The following is a 16,194-nucleotide window of genomic DNA, read 5'->3' as shown; positions in this document are numbered from 1 at the left end:
AGAAAGAAAATATCCAGGAGGGGAAAAAACTTGAAATACGCAATTCTACATGTTTTGAGAAGCAGCAAAGCTAATAGTGTATGATTTGTGCATCAACTCCAAGTGTCCCAAGGCTGCCCTGATTCTTAAACGTTTTATCCAGTCACATTTATTAGTAATTATGTTTTCCAAAAGCAAAAAGGCATCTGGAAATATAGTATTACCTTGAAAAGGAGTCAGGCTTTTATCCCTCCTTAAATCATTCCACAGGCCAAAGAGACCGTGACGACCTTCACTGGATACAGTGGCCTTAGCTAGCTTCTGTCTAGAACATGCCTTCTGTAGAAACAAACTAACCAAGAAACTAGCATGCAACTAATTAAAAATACTATTATCTACAGTCAGCATAGCAGATGCATTTCCATGAGGTTTGAGGCAACCTACTTAAGTCTAACTGATCACAAAATGCATTAGCAAGTCAATACATCCTTATTAACAGTGAATATTATAGCATTAAACAGGTGGGTTTAAACCAGGATTATTTTTTTTATTTTTTTTTTTTTGCTTTTCCAAGAAGACAGAGAAGCCAGCATCTTTCGTAGGACCCACAAAATATATATGAGCTTAATGAAATTGATGATATTTTATGATTTCACATAAGGGGTTTGCTAGGACTGCAGAACTTTTGGTGCTAGTTAGCTATATATGTTATAATAAAACTAACACAGCTATGCAGGCCTGCAATAATTGCTGCTGAAATTGCAGATGATCTGACTAGCAGCATTTTTATTATCCCATATGCAATGCTACCCAGGTAGCAAACGATTCCTATCTTGGGGGGTGAGATGAATGGATCAAAACCTCATATTTGGCTTTCATTTGGTTACATTTCCAAAACTGTGTGCTTCTGGAAAGGACAACTTTCTAGCAAATTCACTGCATGTATCAACCTGTTGCACAGTAACATTAGTTCTCATGCTTCACTCATATGAAGTGAAATAGGGTTAGTGTTCTAAGCCATGAACAAGGTTGCAGAATCAGGCATTGATCATGGAAGACTTCTCCCTTTGGATATACAAAACCTGGCCACAGTTAGGAACAGCTGCACACCAAGAAAGAGCTCAGGATCCCACAGCAACAAGATGAGCCTCTACTATTGCCCTTTAAAACTGGTTTCCCCTGAAAAGCAGCCACAGCACATTCATTAAATGCTTACATGTTACACCTACTGACAGGAGACAAAGATTCAAGGCAATATATATTCATGTAATATGGTTTATGTATTTATTAGCAGATGACTTGACTACAACAAAAAGTGGGAAACAAACATCACATACAGCTTCCTCATGCCCCACACACTTACTGGCTTTAAATGGATTTGGCGTCAGCTAGCAACACACTACAGAGCCGATCAGCAATGCAACAGCTCATTTCAGCTGCATACCCTGCCAAAACTTTAATGAGGACTTGCAAGCAAGAGGCTGCATTGTGGGAGAAGGAGCCGATGGCCTCACTTGATTCACCAACAGAAAGCCATCTGCTTTCCAGGGATTGCACGAGACAGCTGGCAGCATCAGTACTTTCTTTTTCTCCCTCTCCCAAAAGAAACATAGGGCTCTGTTGCTGTTTTTCCTATTTTTCCCCACAAGCTCTTCCTTCTCCCCATACAGAGCAGGTTCACATCCCCTACAACTAGATGAACTCATTTGAATGGGGAAACCAAATTCCACTATCACCTTGGGCTAATTGCTCCGCCCGTTCAAGAGGGGAATGTGTACCTTACTCATCTAGTTACACTTGGATTTTTCACCACTGTACTGCAATCATGAAGAACTCCACATAGCCACCAGAACAGACGAGTAACCACTTGGACATTTATAACAGTGCCCCAAATGTGGTGATGCCCGTATTACAATGCAGTCATTGCAGGAAAAGCTGCAAGGTAGGCATGCCCTGAGTGACATGGAAGGTGTTGCTCCTTTTGCTGCCTTTTTCCTGGATAAGCCGCTTAACCTGCTCTGTTTCATCACATGCAGACTGAAATTCATGCGCAAAAATTAGTAGGTCATATAAAAGAGAAGCTAATTCATGGAAATGGATGTGCTGAATGCAGTTCACTTTTCTCTTTTTAGCACATTCTGTATGCAGCGCAGGCACAGCCTCATTACTGAAAAGCAGCAAGATGAACTGATTTAATAAATCATAGCTAGAGTTACAGTAAACATTATGCTAGTTGGTAGATAGGAATTGAGCACAGCTAATAACACACGGGTATTTTTGCAGATGGGCAGCTTACAGTTCTATTTTTACTACCTTTGGGGGTTACAGTTCTATCCACAGAGTAGCTCGTCTGCATTACCCAGACACGTCCGTGTGACGCCATTCTGGGTAAGCACCACAAAGGACTACTCCGCATCACGTACGGCTGCAGGCTGCGTGGGTCTCTGAGCAAAGAAAGGCAGAGGAGGATTTCTGCCTGTCAGCAAGAGAAATAAAGAATCGAGAGCTGGATTAAGCATCTGGAAAATTACTGCAGCCTCACGGCTTTTGCTGCCTGCTACCCGGGATGAGTCATCACCGGTTGCCGTGGCAACGGCTATTTTCCTCCTCCTGCTGCTGATCAATTTTGTCTGTGTTGAGGTCCCCTGAAACCAGGAGCTGCGCAGATAATGCAACAAAGTCACAGAAACTCCTACCGAACAGCGTTTGCATTTTGAGCGTGCTAGTCTCGGGGCTTAAAGGAGGAGAAATAAAGCAGTTGGGGCAGAAGGGCAGAGACAGCGAACACTTGGTTTTATTCAACCTGCATACCACTTCCAGACAGGCGTGGTGAACAAAAACCCCTACCACCATTTCCACTAAGCAATGCCTATAAATAAAACATAATATCCTGTCCTAGACATTAACCTACGATGTTCAACCTCAATGTCAGATGCTCCATAATTTAAACGCACGCTCTAAAGCGGAGGCTTGCACAGCCCAGTGCACAGATCCAGAGCTGGCCGAAGAGTTAAGGCGGCTTCTAGGCCCTACCCTGACCTCCAATATTGACACAATGACCCCAGGCAAGTCATTTCATCTTGGAAATACCCTATTCACCACCTTTCAAGTGCAAAGATAGGGTTGGAAAGAGCTGAAACGTTGTTGCTAAGCAATACTAAAGCCCTGAAACAACACCCAAAGTTAACCCTTCTCCACCACCCTTCTGGGGTAAACGCACTGGATGTTATATTACCTTTGATGAGACAAGGAAGCCTAAGTCTTTGTGTACTCTGTATGTGGCCATCATAGATCCTACTCAATACTTCCAATAAAGTTACTCCAATATCCTGTGTTTTCACTTCTCCTCCTTTTTATGTCATGAATTAATTTAACCCCTGAAGGCAGCTTAAAATGGCTGCTGGTAGGAGCCTGATGGTGTTGGGTCAATGAAATGAATGGCCCGGACATCCACTTGTCTGAGATTAACTACAGAAATGCAGAAAGCTACAGATAAGGCAATGCTCCCAGCCAGACAAAAAAGGAAAGTCAGCCAGGGCAGCATTTGTGCTGCAAGCAAGGAGACAAGGCTAATGTTTGCCATGCTAATTTATAATGTTGATCCTTAACTGCTGTGTGCTCAGATAGCGGACACATTTGAACCAAGAACATTAGACCTTAGACCTCCCATATAGTTCTCATTTCTGTTAGCCATTTACATCAGCAGAAGCCTGTAAGGCACTTCAGGTGCTACTCTTCCCGGCCATTCAGGGACTCAATTGAGAACCCTGATGTAGTCGTCTCCCTGCCTAGAAACTCCTCTTTTGACCCAGTTTCCCTAGAGGGGAAGAAGAGAAGCTGTTACATAGGCATATAAAGGCCTGAATGACTTACAAATCACTTACCTACCAGGTTTTCTTCCAAATCTATCATCTGAAGGAAGGACAATTACCTTGCATCCAAGTGCAAGTAAATTCTCTAGAATAGGAACTTCTTCACTGGCACAATAGGCTAACTTAGATCACAACAACAGTGTGATGGCAACTTGAAGCTAAGACATAAAAGGCTTCTCCCCCCTCTACCTCCTTTTTTTTTTTAAAAAAAAAAAAGTCTTTGAAGCAATCCAGTAGACATGCCTGCCTTTTCAGCAGGAGGCAGTTTGCCTTACAGTTTACCTCCCAGACCAGCCTTGATCTTCAAGGAAGAGTGTAGGCACAATGTTCAGGCATTTGTTTGTGAAAGGGTGGAGGGGGTGAGCTGTTCTTTTCTCCTATGCCTTTGTTTTTGGGAATGGTAGGACGTTCTTTTCTGTTCTTTACCTGTGGATATCATATCACTGTGTAAGAACGAGACCATGACTCATTTTATTTAAATTGGTTTTGTGCAGAGAAGCCATAGCTTCAAAAACAATCTTTGCTATCATCATTCAAAAAGTTTTTTGTTTTGGCCATGTAGACTGTGACTTGCTGACCATCTCCCAACTGTTGCAACTCTAATAGGAACAATGTTCTGTTTCTTTTCTTGTCCAGCATTATGCAGTAATCAAATTATGAAAACAAGCCACGCAGAACAGCAAGACAAGAAACAGCAACAGGAAGGATTAAGATTTCTGCATTCCCACCATGAAAATGCTTTCAGCAAAGCATTCCAGCCCATCTTATACACAAGCTCAGTAACACTTTCAGAAAAACCAACCAATCTGCTCCAAAGTTTCCTACCAGCAGGCCATAAGGAATACACTGTTGGAAGTCAAGGAAAGCAGCTACTTTTGTAAAGAGCCATGGCCTAAGCCTCTTTGTAGCTGCCTGTCCCACAGACAGAACAAAGAAGCCATGAAGGTGAAAAACTGACCCCTGAGGGTCCTGTCAGCAAAGGGCAGATAGTACCTGCGGGTCTGGGAGTGTGAACCTGTGAAAAGATGGCTGTCATACGGGAAAGGCTGAGTATCCCTGAGCTAGAGCAGTTTGGAGGGTGGGGATGGCAGCAGACCCTTCAGCAAGGGGGTCATAGCAAAAAGAAAGCTGAAGTGACTGGGAAAGACCTTGCAAAACATGAAAAAATTTGGTCTTTCATGTCCAGCATCTTGGCATGAACAGCTGAAGAGATGACATGAGCTTCTGAGCTTGTTAGATCTCATATGAAGGTGCTGGACTATTTTGCTGACCGTAGACAGCTTAAGCCTAATGGCCCCTTTCAGATCAAACTTAGCAGTATGATAGTCATAGGCTCCCCCACAAAGGAGAGTTTTCCAGCAGAACTACACTAGTATGGTTTTAATATTATTACTGATGTTAGCTCCTTGTGCACACAAACCTAGTCTTCAGACCATGCACCTTTTTCTGATGTCATTTATGTTGCTTTGAATATCCACACAGGACATTATGAATGTACATTAAGACTGGTACAAATTCTAACACGTTCATTAGACTGCTACTGTCCTGCTAGGAAGTAGACAAAAACTGAAAGTCTGTCAGAGGCAAGAAAGAGCTACTGGTGACGATCAGGAAAACACACTGAGAATAGCTCATTCTAGACCAAGTGCATGCTGATGCACCCCAGCTATTCCCAGAGGATTAAAAACAAACAAACAAACAAACAAAAAAACCAAACCAAAATCCAAACATCCTGCAGTACCTTTACTACTTTACAATAATAAGAATACATCCTAGGAAGTGACAATCTAAAACCTTCACTGAACTTGTACAGGTGAGCAATGCTGCAAATCTGGGATCTTGTTTGTTCATACAGGCTGGCACCAAACATGACTGCACTGCCTGGGGCTTAAGGGAGGTTTGTGTTCATAGGATAATGCAGGTTGAAAGAGACTTCAGGAGGTTCCTAGTCAAATCTGCTGCTCAGGGCACAATCTGCTTTGAGGTCCAACAAGGATGCTCAGGGCTTTATCCAGTCAGGTCATCAAAACCTCCAAAGATGGAGCCACCACAGCCCTGCTGGGCAACCTGCTCCTCTGCCTGACTGTTGTCTCAGGAAAAAGGGTCTTCCTTACATCCACTCTGAATCTCCCTTGTTTCAGTCTACCAGGGCAAGGAAAAAAAAAAAAGCTAAATGAAATGAAAACTATTTACCCAAGTCCCTGGGTGAAATCTTCCCTGTAAGAAACAGTAATTCTCATGGCCCTGTGGGCTCCTTACCACAGGCTTCCCCACAGGTGCAAAATGAAGAGTAGGGAACTAGTTAGCAAATTCAGTTTGTTCCACAGTATTCTCTTCCAGGATTTGGGGGATAGACAAGAGGGAGGAGTATGGGACTTTACACTCACACTAGAAGAATCTCTAGTTGTCAACAGTACTTTCTTATTTGTGATAAGAGATTAGGGAAGGACAAAGTGAATGCTGGCTCCCTTCCCGAATTCATCAGGCATTTTGCCATTCACCCAAATTTCATTTCATGCTTTAAATTCCCTTAACATGTTGGCAGTTAACTCCAGGCCTGAGGGCAGAACTGAAGGAAGACTGCAAGGCTGAAGTCTCAAAGATTGAACCTTACACACCCTTGCCACAGGGACATGATTTCAGTGTTGAGCAGCTTTCCTTATCATGTTAGCTACCTTACCAATTTCTAGAAAGAAGCTGCATCCTTTTGCCTCAGATGAGGGAAGTGGGAAGAAATACTTCAGCTTCCTGTAGCATAGGTAAAAATGGTGATTAGCTCTCTCCGTTTGGTCCTCAAGAGCACAAGGAGAAGATCTGTCAGCTGATGCTTACCTTTGAAGGTAGCCATGAGCAAATTATCACAACAGGCTTTCTGATCTGGTCAAAGTTCAAGAAGTTTCACAGAACAGGCAGGATGCATCATAGACTCATAGGAAAGGTAATCCCCACCTGCTCCAATCTTTCCAGATCAACTTTAGCCTCAAATATGGAGATAAACAATTTAAGAACTATGTTGTAAGACCACATTCTGACCCAAATGCACCTCTAAAATATATGTATTCTTCAGTAATGGTCATACAGGAACTCTGCAGGCTTACACTGCCCATGTTCACAAACAATCACCACCAGTAGTCAGTTCTCAGACACCAAATCACTATGAAGCTACTGAGGTATTGCAGTTATTTTACACCTTTGGCAAACAAGCAGTTTCCTGCATCACTGAAAACAGATAGGAACACTGCTTTACTATGGAAAATAAGATGTCAGGTTAAGTTTGAGACATGTATCATAAGGAGATACAGGGGAAAAGAGAGTAAAATTCTTCAAGCAAAAGCTGCTGGTGCCAGAAGTTCACAGAAGATCAACAGTTCATAAAAAAAAAAAAGGATTCAATGTCATATAGCAATTGCCATATCTGGAACACCTGAAAGCCCTGTACCAAGTCATCAGGCAAAATCTGGCCATTTAAGGTGCATTAATGTGATGCTGCACGCACAGTACAAGAGGAGTAAATATCTTAAGACATCATCAAGTCCAGAAGAAATCATCATGGTGTATATTAACCAAACATACTTTGTACAAGAAAGGATAGAGTAGCAGTGAGAAGATAGGTTATTAAAAGAAAGACTTTTTTTAAAATCCAAGTTTATAACCCATGAAATCCAAAGCTATCACCAGAAAAATAGGTTACTTCATATAGAAACAGAAGGATATATGATTTAATTTATTCTGAAAATAGGAAATCTTTTAGAAAAAAATAGACCTCTCAAGCTCCAGAGCTGCTATATAAATAGAAGTAACAAACATCTTTTCATACTAAAAGGGAAAAAAAAAAAAAAAAAACAAAAAAACCCCCACCAAACCAAAAACCCCCAACCAAAAAAACCCAACACATACAGGAAAAGAATTGGTGAAATTAACCTTTCTTCATCCCAGGAAGATGACATAAGAGCAGGGAGTTGGTACATGCGCACCAGAAAGTAAAACTGGATGTAAATACAAATGAAGTTAATCTAACTCAGTTTTACTTGAGAACAAATATCAAAATGCAAACATACAGCATACAGGCCAGTTGAATAATGCATGCTGTTCTTCCAGTCCAGAGAGAATATTTATATATGAAATAACACTTTTAATCTTAGTAGATGGCCTCTAAATATAGACCAAGTTGTTTTTAAGAAGCATAACTGGAGAGGAGAGGAAGATATTTAGATTCCTGAGCAACACTTCCATTTGCAATCTTTCACTAACACTGAACTTGCGCTAAAACCATCTTGAAAATTTTCATTATTTGGCCTCAGTATGGACAGTACCAGTGTAGGTTGCCAACAATGGTTAGTGGTCACGGGCAAGGAAAGGAAGATTTTGGCACACTTCAGATATGTTCAATTTCTTATATCAGTCCTTGGACTTTTTGCTAAGACTGCCAATAAGAAGGTGAAGAAAAGCCTGTGGACTTCATCCACTGTTGCACTCACATACCCACACTTTCTGTCTGGACCACTGAAGAGCCAAACCCCCCTAAATGGTGTATTATCCCTTCACCAATCTTCAGAGCCATCCGGGGAAATACCCAATATCTCTGCTTAACGCACCTCAAGTGGTTAATCCCATTTTGCCGTTCTCTGCCACCAACACAGCTCCCAGTCCAGGTTAATAATTTTAAATGTTAGCACCTACCAGTGAAAACTCAGCCCAAGGACAGTACTGATTGTTACCACAGCAACAGTTATTTATGAAGTTGCACCTTCTTGGCTGCCAAGGACCGCTTTGAAAGCCTCTGCTCCCCTTCAGCCCATGCAGGATGGGGACACATGCAGCTGCCTCAGAAGCTGATAAGCTAAACTGACACTAGCAGAATGAAAAAACAACCAAACCCCAGTACCTTTAGAGAATTATTGTACTGCAAATGTGAGGATGAGTCCATTGCTACCAAGGACTGCATCTATGGACGTGAACCAGAAGGGATGAAAGCAGCAAAGAGATTTTTAAAAAGTGACTGAGAACTAAGCAAGTTTGAGACAGCTTTAATGCCCAAGCGCAGTATATTACATACTCAGCCAGCTCATCTACATCAGATCTGCAATGCAGAATTGCACATACATGAGACATCAAAGCAGTACTACTAGCCATGACATCCCCCTTCAAACCAGCAAGGGCTTTGAGATGCACTAACCAGAAGCCTTTCCTTATATGCTTTTTTCCCTTTACTGTTTCTTGATCAATCCAACAAAAGGAAAGATGTGGCAGAAAGCAAATCCCCTCTGAAATCTCAGGGCGTGAGGCAAGATCACATGCCCTCCCTTCTCTACAAGATACTGCAAACTGGTCAGGATTACCAGAAAATAGGAAGTAGGGTTTCCGGGGGGGGTGGTGGTGGGGGGGGGTGTTGTTTGTTTTGGTTTTGGGGGGTGGGGTGGGGGGTGTCCCCCTCCACACAGGCCAGAATGGAAGCATGATTTCCAGCTAGCATTCTATTGAAGGGCTGGCCACACTTAGAGATGACTCAGCTTCCCAGAGCAGATATTGATAAGGTTCCCTTTGTGGTTAGTAGTCTGTAAATTGCTTTGGGATGCTCCAAGATTAAAGATCATAGTATAAATTATTCTCATTACTGGGTGTGGATTCATGTACTGCTACTCATGGACTACAGGACAGAAACCAGCCCCCGTCATGTCAGAGGGCTAACTCTTAAAAACAAACAAACAAACAAACACCCCACAAAAAAACTTCCCAATAACACCAGTCCTGCAGGCCATTAACAGACAAATCACACTGCTCTACCTTTCTCTCGTTTTCTGTGCCTCTACCCAGGACGTTTGTATACTGTAATGCTTACTATTTTTAGTGCCTGCTCAGGAACAAGTCTACCAAATAGAATACATTATCCCATCACTAAGAGCTGTCACTTTATGAAACAAATTTCCTGGGATTGTATAAATTATGCCCTTGACTGGCATGTCAAGCCTGTTCTGCTGATGATTTTCCATGTCAGTCTGTTAACTGTTTGATGTTAAGGTGAATCTTACCAGCATACTTGAACCCAGCCCTGGGGTGCAGAATGAAGACTGCTTAAAAGGCAGAAGCAGATTTAGAGCGCGTTTTATAAGCAGCTCTCTGAATGAGAGAGAGAATGACTGACCCTACAGGTAGGGTACAGTAGCCTACCTGCAGACCTATGGTAGCATACCTATAGAACTCCACCACTTAAATATGCGTCATTATTTCATAGGAAAGGAAGACTGTCACAAGTCTGTAATCCCATTTCCAGTAGTCACCTAGAACAACCACAAACAGACCTACAGGCAACCTACCAGGAACTGCCAGCAAAGATTAAGCTTGGCAAAAGACTGAAAAGGGACTGTGTAGGCTGACCCTTCTCATGTTATATTGCCAGAGCCTGCATTCATACAGTCATGCTTTACAGCTAGAAATGGGTTTTCTGAATTTGTCCAACCTATTTTGGATCCATTTATTTCTTCAACTTCCACAAAAAAAGTAAAAGAAAAAAGAAAAATCAGGTGACAATGAGCTCCACAATTTCATTATGCACAATAGGAACCAGCAGACTTAGAAAAACCCACATCCATCCAAACTTTTAGGCCATTGCCTCCAATTGCATTTCAATAAATAACAAATCTTTCCCTGCTCATCTTTACCACATCATTTATAGCACTCCTCAATATCCTACCCCAGTCCCTTCTCTTCCAGGGTGAAGAGTCAAACCACTTATGCCCTCTTCATAGTAAAGAGTCCATGCCTTTTACTATTCTTGTTGCCTATTTCCATATTTTTACTAGCTCTTCTATAAACTTTCAGGCAGAGTTACTAGAACTGGCTACAATATTCAAGAGGCAAGTTACACCATTGACTTATATGGTAACAGAATGGATGTCTGACAATATCTTTCCCTAAATTCTTAACTTTCTAACAGGACACGGACCTGTTGGGGCGAGTCCAGAGGAGGGCCACAAAGATGATCAGAGGGCTGGAGCACCTCTCCCACAAAGACAGGTTGAGAGAGTTGGGGTTGTTCAGCCTGGAGAAAAGGAGCCTCCAGGGACACCTTATAGTAGCCTTCCAGTACCTCAAGGGGGCCTACAAGAAAGCTGGAGAGGGACTTTTTACAAGGGCATGTAGCAATAGGACAAGGGGTAATGGCTTTAAACTGAAAGAGGGTAGATTTAGATTAGATACAAGGAAGAAGTTCTTCACTGTGAGGGTGGTGAGGCACTGGAACAGGTTGCCCAGAGAAGCTGTGGATGCCCCATCCCTGGCAGTGTTCAAGGCCAGGTTGGATGGGGCTTTGAGCAGCCTGGTCTAGTGGAAGGTGCCCCTGCCCATGGCAGGGGGATTGGAACTAGGTGATCTTTCAGGTCCCTTCCAGCCCAAACCATTCTATCATTCTATAACTGCTGTGCACTAACCAGGCAGTCTATGAAATATCTACAATGGCCTCAAGATCTTTCCTAAATGGTAGTAAATTACAGGCCATATGTTTATATATATCTCTGTTTAGGCTGGGGTTTTTTTTTCCCCACCCAGAAGTACTCATCAGCTCACACTTACTAGTTTCCACAGGTAATATTATCACCTGTAACGGATGCCCAGGTCAGCAGTGTAGACAGACACTTGGTCTCTAGGAGCTTGACCAAGACCCAGTGTATTCATCACACTAGCCAATGGAAAGCAGTCAGAAACTGATGGCATATTTCAGCCTGGCTAGACAGTGTACAACCTGCTGAGCTCACGTTTTTTTCATTCCACCTCACTTACTTCCTTTGTATGGACAGTGTGATTTAGGAAATACTTCTGTCACAGCAGTGCACTGCAGAGACTTCGTACCGCTTCACTCTCCCTCTTCAGGTGCATGCAAGGAGGAAATGCAATTAAAAAATAAATACCAAAAATAATTTATACACCTCCCAAACCCAAAGTGTTCAGCAGGGGTCAGTGGTTATATTAATTCTGCTCTACTGGACTCAAACACTCCTAAACCCTTGGAGAAAGAAGTATGATAGATGTCACAGAAGTCTCAACTTAAATCAAGTACTACAGCTATAAAGCTCCCCACGTCCTACTAGTAGTAAGCTGAAAGCATACACACAGATGCTTGAAACAGGAGCCTATCACAGCTTTCAGATTCACTGAACATCCCTGCAAAACTGTTTTTTCTTGCATCCTTTTAGCTCTATCACCAAGATCTTCTCTGTCCCGTGCAAGTCATTAAATAGCCATCTAACACCATCTGCTGGATTGTGAAGAAAAAAAAAATTATACTATCAACTTACTGCCAGGCAGAAAGGAAGAAAAAAACCCCAACAAAACATTAAGGTGTCTGTGGCTTGGCTTTGACTGGGTCCTCCACCCACCCCCACCCCTTATTTCTGTTTTAGTTCCTCTTTTTGAAAGGCAGATCTGTCTGCTGGTACTAACAGGCAAACACAAAGACAAAAAGTCCTCTGCTCTGGCTGTGCAAATTGTACAGGGGGCTGTGCCATACAATTACACTTCAAGATGACCACTGATCTATAGACCAGCTTTACACTTTCCTGATTAAATAAAAATAAAATAACACCAGAAAAAGACGCTACCCTGAAAACAAGCCTTCCACAAAGTCAGGATATAATTCTGAAGGGGATGGAGTGCAGAAATGAGCTGGCTTTCTGTTGAAAATCCAGGACCTCAGCATGAGTCAGAAGCTGGGGATGCGGAGCCTGTGCAGCAGCAGGAAGCAGCCATTACACATTCAGACATTAGCTCAGACATTAGCCCTTGGTTTCTTGCACCCTGTACAAAGGCCAAAGTACCAGTTATCTCACCACCATGCAAACATGTACTTTTCAAAGACTGGCAGGGCTATTTTTAACATCTAATTAGGCAGCTGCCACTGCAGTCAGATGCAAGATGATAGCTTTTAATTAGTTACTTATGGCAGGAGACTGCACCCCCTTTCTTGTTTTTTCAGGTCAAATTTATTTCACACATCACCTGGCTCCTTACAAAATGGGATGCAGTGGTTAAGCTTTTTCTTTCACCAAGGTGAAACTCAGGCCTGGCTGAAATTTTACCAGGTATAAAACACACTGTGGAAGTTGCGTGCTTCCTATTTCCTGGTCCTTTTCTCTCCTCACTGTTTTCCTATTTCCATACTGAAATTAGGGATTAATCACATGTTCAACAGTTATTAGACATCAGATTTTATGTAAGGTCCTGATTTAGTCAGCCAGACATTGTGTGAAAGGACAAATTATCTTTATTAGCTCCTTACCCCATTAAGTCAGTGAAAGTACTGACAGGATTTTACCCTGTGTAGCTAACAACATATCTGCTCCCTTCTTCAAGGTTTTCCTCTGCTCCAGCTTTTCTGGAAGCACCAATATTTTAGCAAAGCAAATCTCACAGCAGTAAGCAGGCTGGTTCAGATAATTCTGTAAAAGCTACAAGGAGCCCTGAATCATAGAATTCCCTTTGCAGTAAGGGGAAATAAAGGTCACAACTCATGCCTCAGTGCTTCCCAAAATGGAAGCTTACCTTCAGTGATAGAGGCAAGTATGATCATAGCATGAATTTGTTGAACTATTCCCCAGAGAACGAGGGTAGTTTTTGTGGCACTGTACAAGACACTGGTAAGACTGCCTCTGAAATACTGCAGACAGCTCTGCTCACCAAGTTCAGGATGGATGAATTTCAACTGAGTCAGCACAGAAAGGGGCTCTAGGATGAACACAGCAAGAGAAAACCAAATACTTCAAAGGGGGGGGGGGGGTGAAATAAAGCCAAATCTTTGCTTGGTTAGGCAGCAAATTTAAGGATGGTATTACAGTTTCAAAATACATTTAATCTGATCTAACAGCATCTTGCCATCAGAAGCGCAGTCCCGCTTGCCCCAGTCCCACTGTCTGTCTCCCTTGCGTTGAGATCACAAGCCGATACAGCTCGTTCTGCTACTGCAGCATGGCTAGGTGGAACAAAGGGAGCAGCAGGAATGCGCAGCTGAGGGAAAAGCAAGCATCTCCTCTTTCAGCAGAAAGAAGATCAAATGAGGCATAACGTAAAACTGTCTTAAGAGAGGGCAATTTATGAAGTGCTGCTAGGTACAGGAGTTCCAAAAAAACCCACCAAAACCACACAACCAAACACAGACACAGAACCCCTCCCCAAACAATAAAGAAAGAAGAAATTAGTAATTTCAGCTAAGGGTCAATGCCAACCCAAGAACTAATGTTTATAAATTAACCATAAACACATTTAGGCTGGAAATAAGCTTTCTAAATGTCAGTCTTCTCACTGGGCTACTGTGTCCTAAGCCTCAATTAACATTCCAAGAAATCTTGATCGGTTTATGAATTGGATGATGTTTTCCTTCCAATGGCAGAGGAATAGAGCATGCTCCTGGAACTCCCTGCCAATCCCACATTCCTAGGCTGATTGTCTATTTATATCAGCCCTTCTAATAGAGAAATTATTGAAAACATTTAAAGGCTCCAGAAATTTGATTTCTTGCTATAAGCAATGTCAAAAAATCTGCTCTAGGTGACTCAAATGAAAGATTCAAATAAATCTGGACAAAGCATTTTATTGCATGCTGACAGAATAGATCAAGAGCAATGTGTCCCTTTTGGGCATTTGGCTTTTCAGAGCAAAATTGGTTCAATTGACCAACATATGTTACAGAAATTGATTTTTCATCTGGGTATTTACTTGCACAGAGAGGAACTTTTATAGCAGGGGACAACAAAGACCCAAGGACATTCAAACACATCAGATGGAGAAGACAGCCAGTTTCCTGTCTGCCAGCTACTGTTATGGGAAGGGTTACAAACACAGATTATTCACAGGCACACATGCAGACACACACACAGCTTGTCCTAGGGCTAAAATTGATCAGTCTGGCGACTTTAGGGTTTGAAAAGAAGATGCTCAACTGGTAAAACTCATTCCACTGGCACAGTGGAATTTCACTGTAGCTGAAAGCCTGCCCCAGAACAACTTGGTTCCCTGATCCCCAGTAGTCAGCTCAGCCCTTCAGTCTGCCAGGTTACACAGTTTCTTCGTATAGAGCAGGACCTGTCCAAGACCAGCACGCCATTAGACTGAGTACCCTCCTGAGCTATTGCACTAATGAACGAGCTGACTTCCATGCATTTAGGCAATTAGAAAAGAAGTACCACCACCCTAGGACCACACAGCTCCCTAGAACCTGTAGGTAGCCTCAGAAAAAGCAGTGCCCTGTACAGCCTTGCCCTTGCTCACATGCAGGGATTCCCAGTTTACTGTGTTTGTACAGCAAACACCACATTTCGCCCCGAACAGCACATATACAGCATGCACAGTGCCCACCCCAGGCTCCTGCCGCAGCTGGCTAGGTGTAGGATGAGTACCCCCACTGGCACTGGCAGACAGTGATGAGCCTCGAGGAGCACCTACAGAAATAGTGGGCAAGCAAAGGCCAAGGTGGCGAGAAGGGTGAGGATGGCCCATGCTTTTATCCAAGCTCTGCACTGTGGGCTACACCATCAGCCAGTACAAAGTCAGCTTGTCCAAGGGAAGATGGTTTGCACCAGCAAGAACACTTGTCTCAGCATGAGAGCTGCCTTCAGCTTACCTCATCTTGCCATGTGCCCATATGCTTATTTTATAGCTGCTTCACACTCACTCTCCCCCTTTGTTAAACTGCCACACTTCTGCTCTGATAATATCTTACTCCTCTGGAGGTAAGACAGTCTGCACCTTCTGTATTTTATACTGTCCTCTGGAACAACAAGTGAATGGAGGAAAGCAAAAGACATTGAGAGATACAACATCTGAAAAGCAGTGTCATAACTGTCATGCAATGGCATATAGAAGCAGGAGAAGGGCACAGCTTTTTGAAAAGGTTTTCTGTTTTGTTGATTTGGAGTTTTTGTTTCGTGGCTTTTTGGTGGTGGTGGTTGGTTGGGTTTTTGGGGGGTTGTTTTGGGGTTTGTTTTGGGTTTTTTCCTCCTTCTTCAAACCAAGCATAAAATACGTGCTTTGGCTTTATAGGAAATGACTTGTTGAAGAATTTCTGCAATAATTTTTAAACTGTTCTTACTGACTTTTCTTGAGGAAAGAGTAAGCTTCATGCATGAGTACTTTCAAATGTACATATACACTTAAAGTCTTTCTTTCAAATTTGCCCACCTAGGGTTTCTAGAATGTAATTCTTCCAAAACCTCTTCAAATCCATGGATTTTTGTCCTTCATAATTATAGTGTTTAGTTAGTTTGAAAAATAACATACTCTTTAGACATACAATCCTACTTTACTCTTTAGAAGCACAATCCTACTTTATCCTTGCCAGATCATACAGTTCTAGCAG

Source organism: Buteo buteo, chromosome 8 (assembly GCF_964188355.1).
Source record: "Buteo buteo chromosome 8, bButBut1.hap1.1, whole genome shotgun sequence".
In the NCBI taxonomy this organism is placed as follows: Eukaryota; Metazoa; Chordata; class Aves; order Accipitriformes; family Accipitridae; genus Buteo; species Buteo buteo.
The sequence above is the reverse complement of the archived record's forward strand: the minus strand, read 5'-3'. Positions refer to the sequence as shown.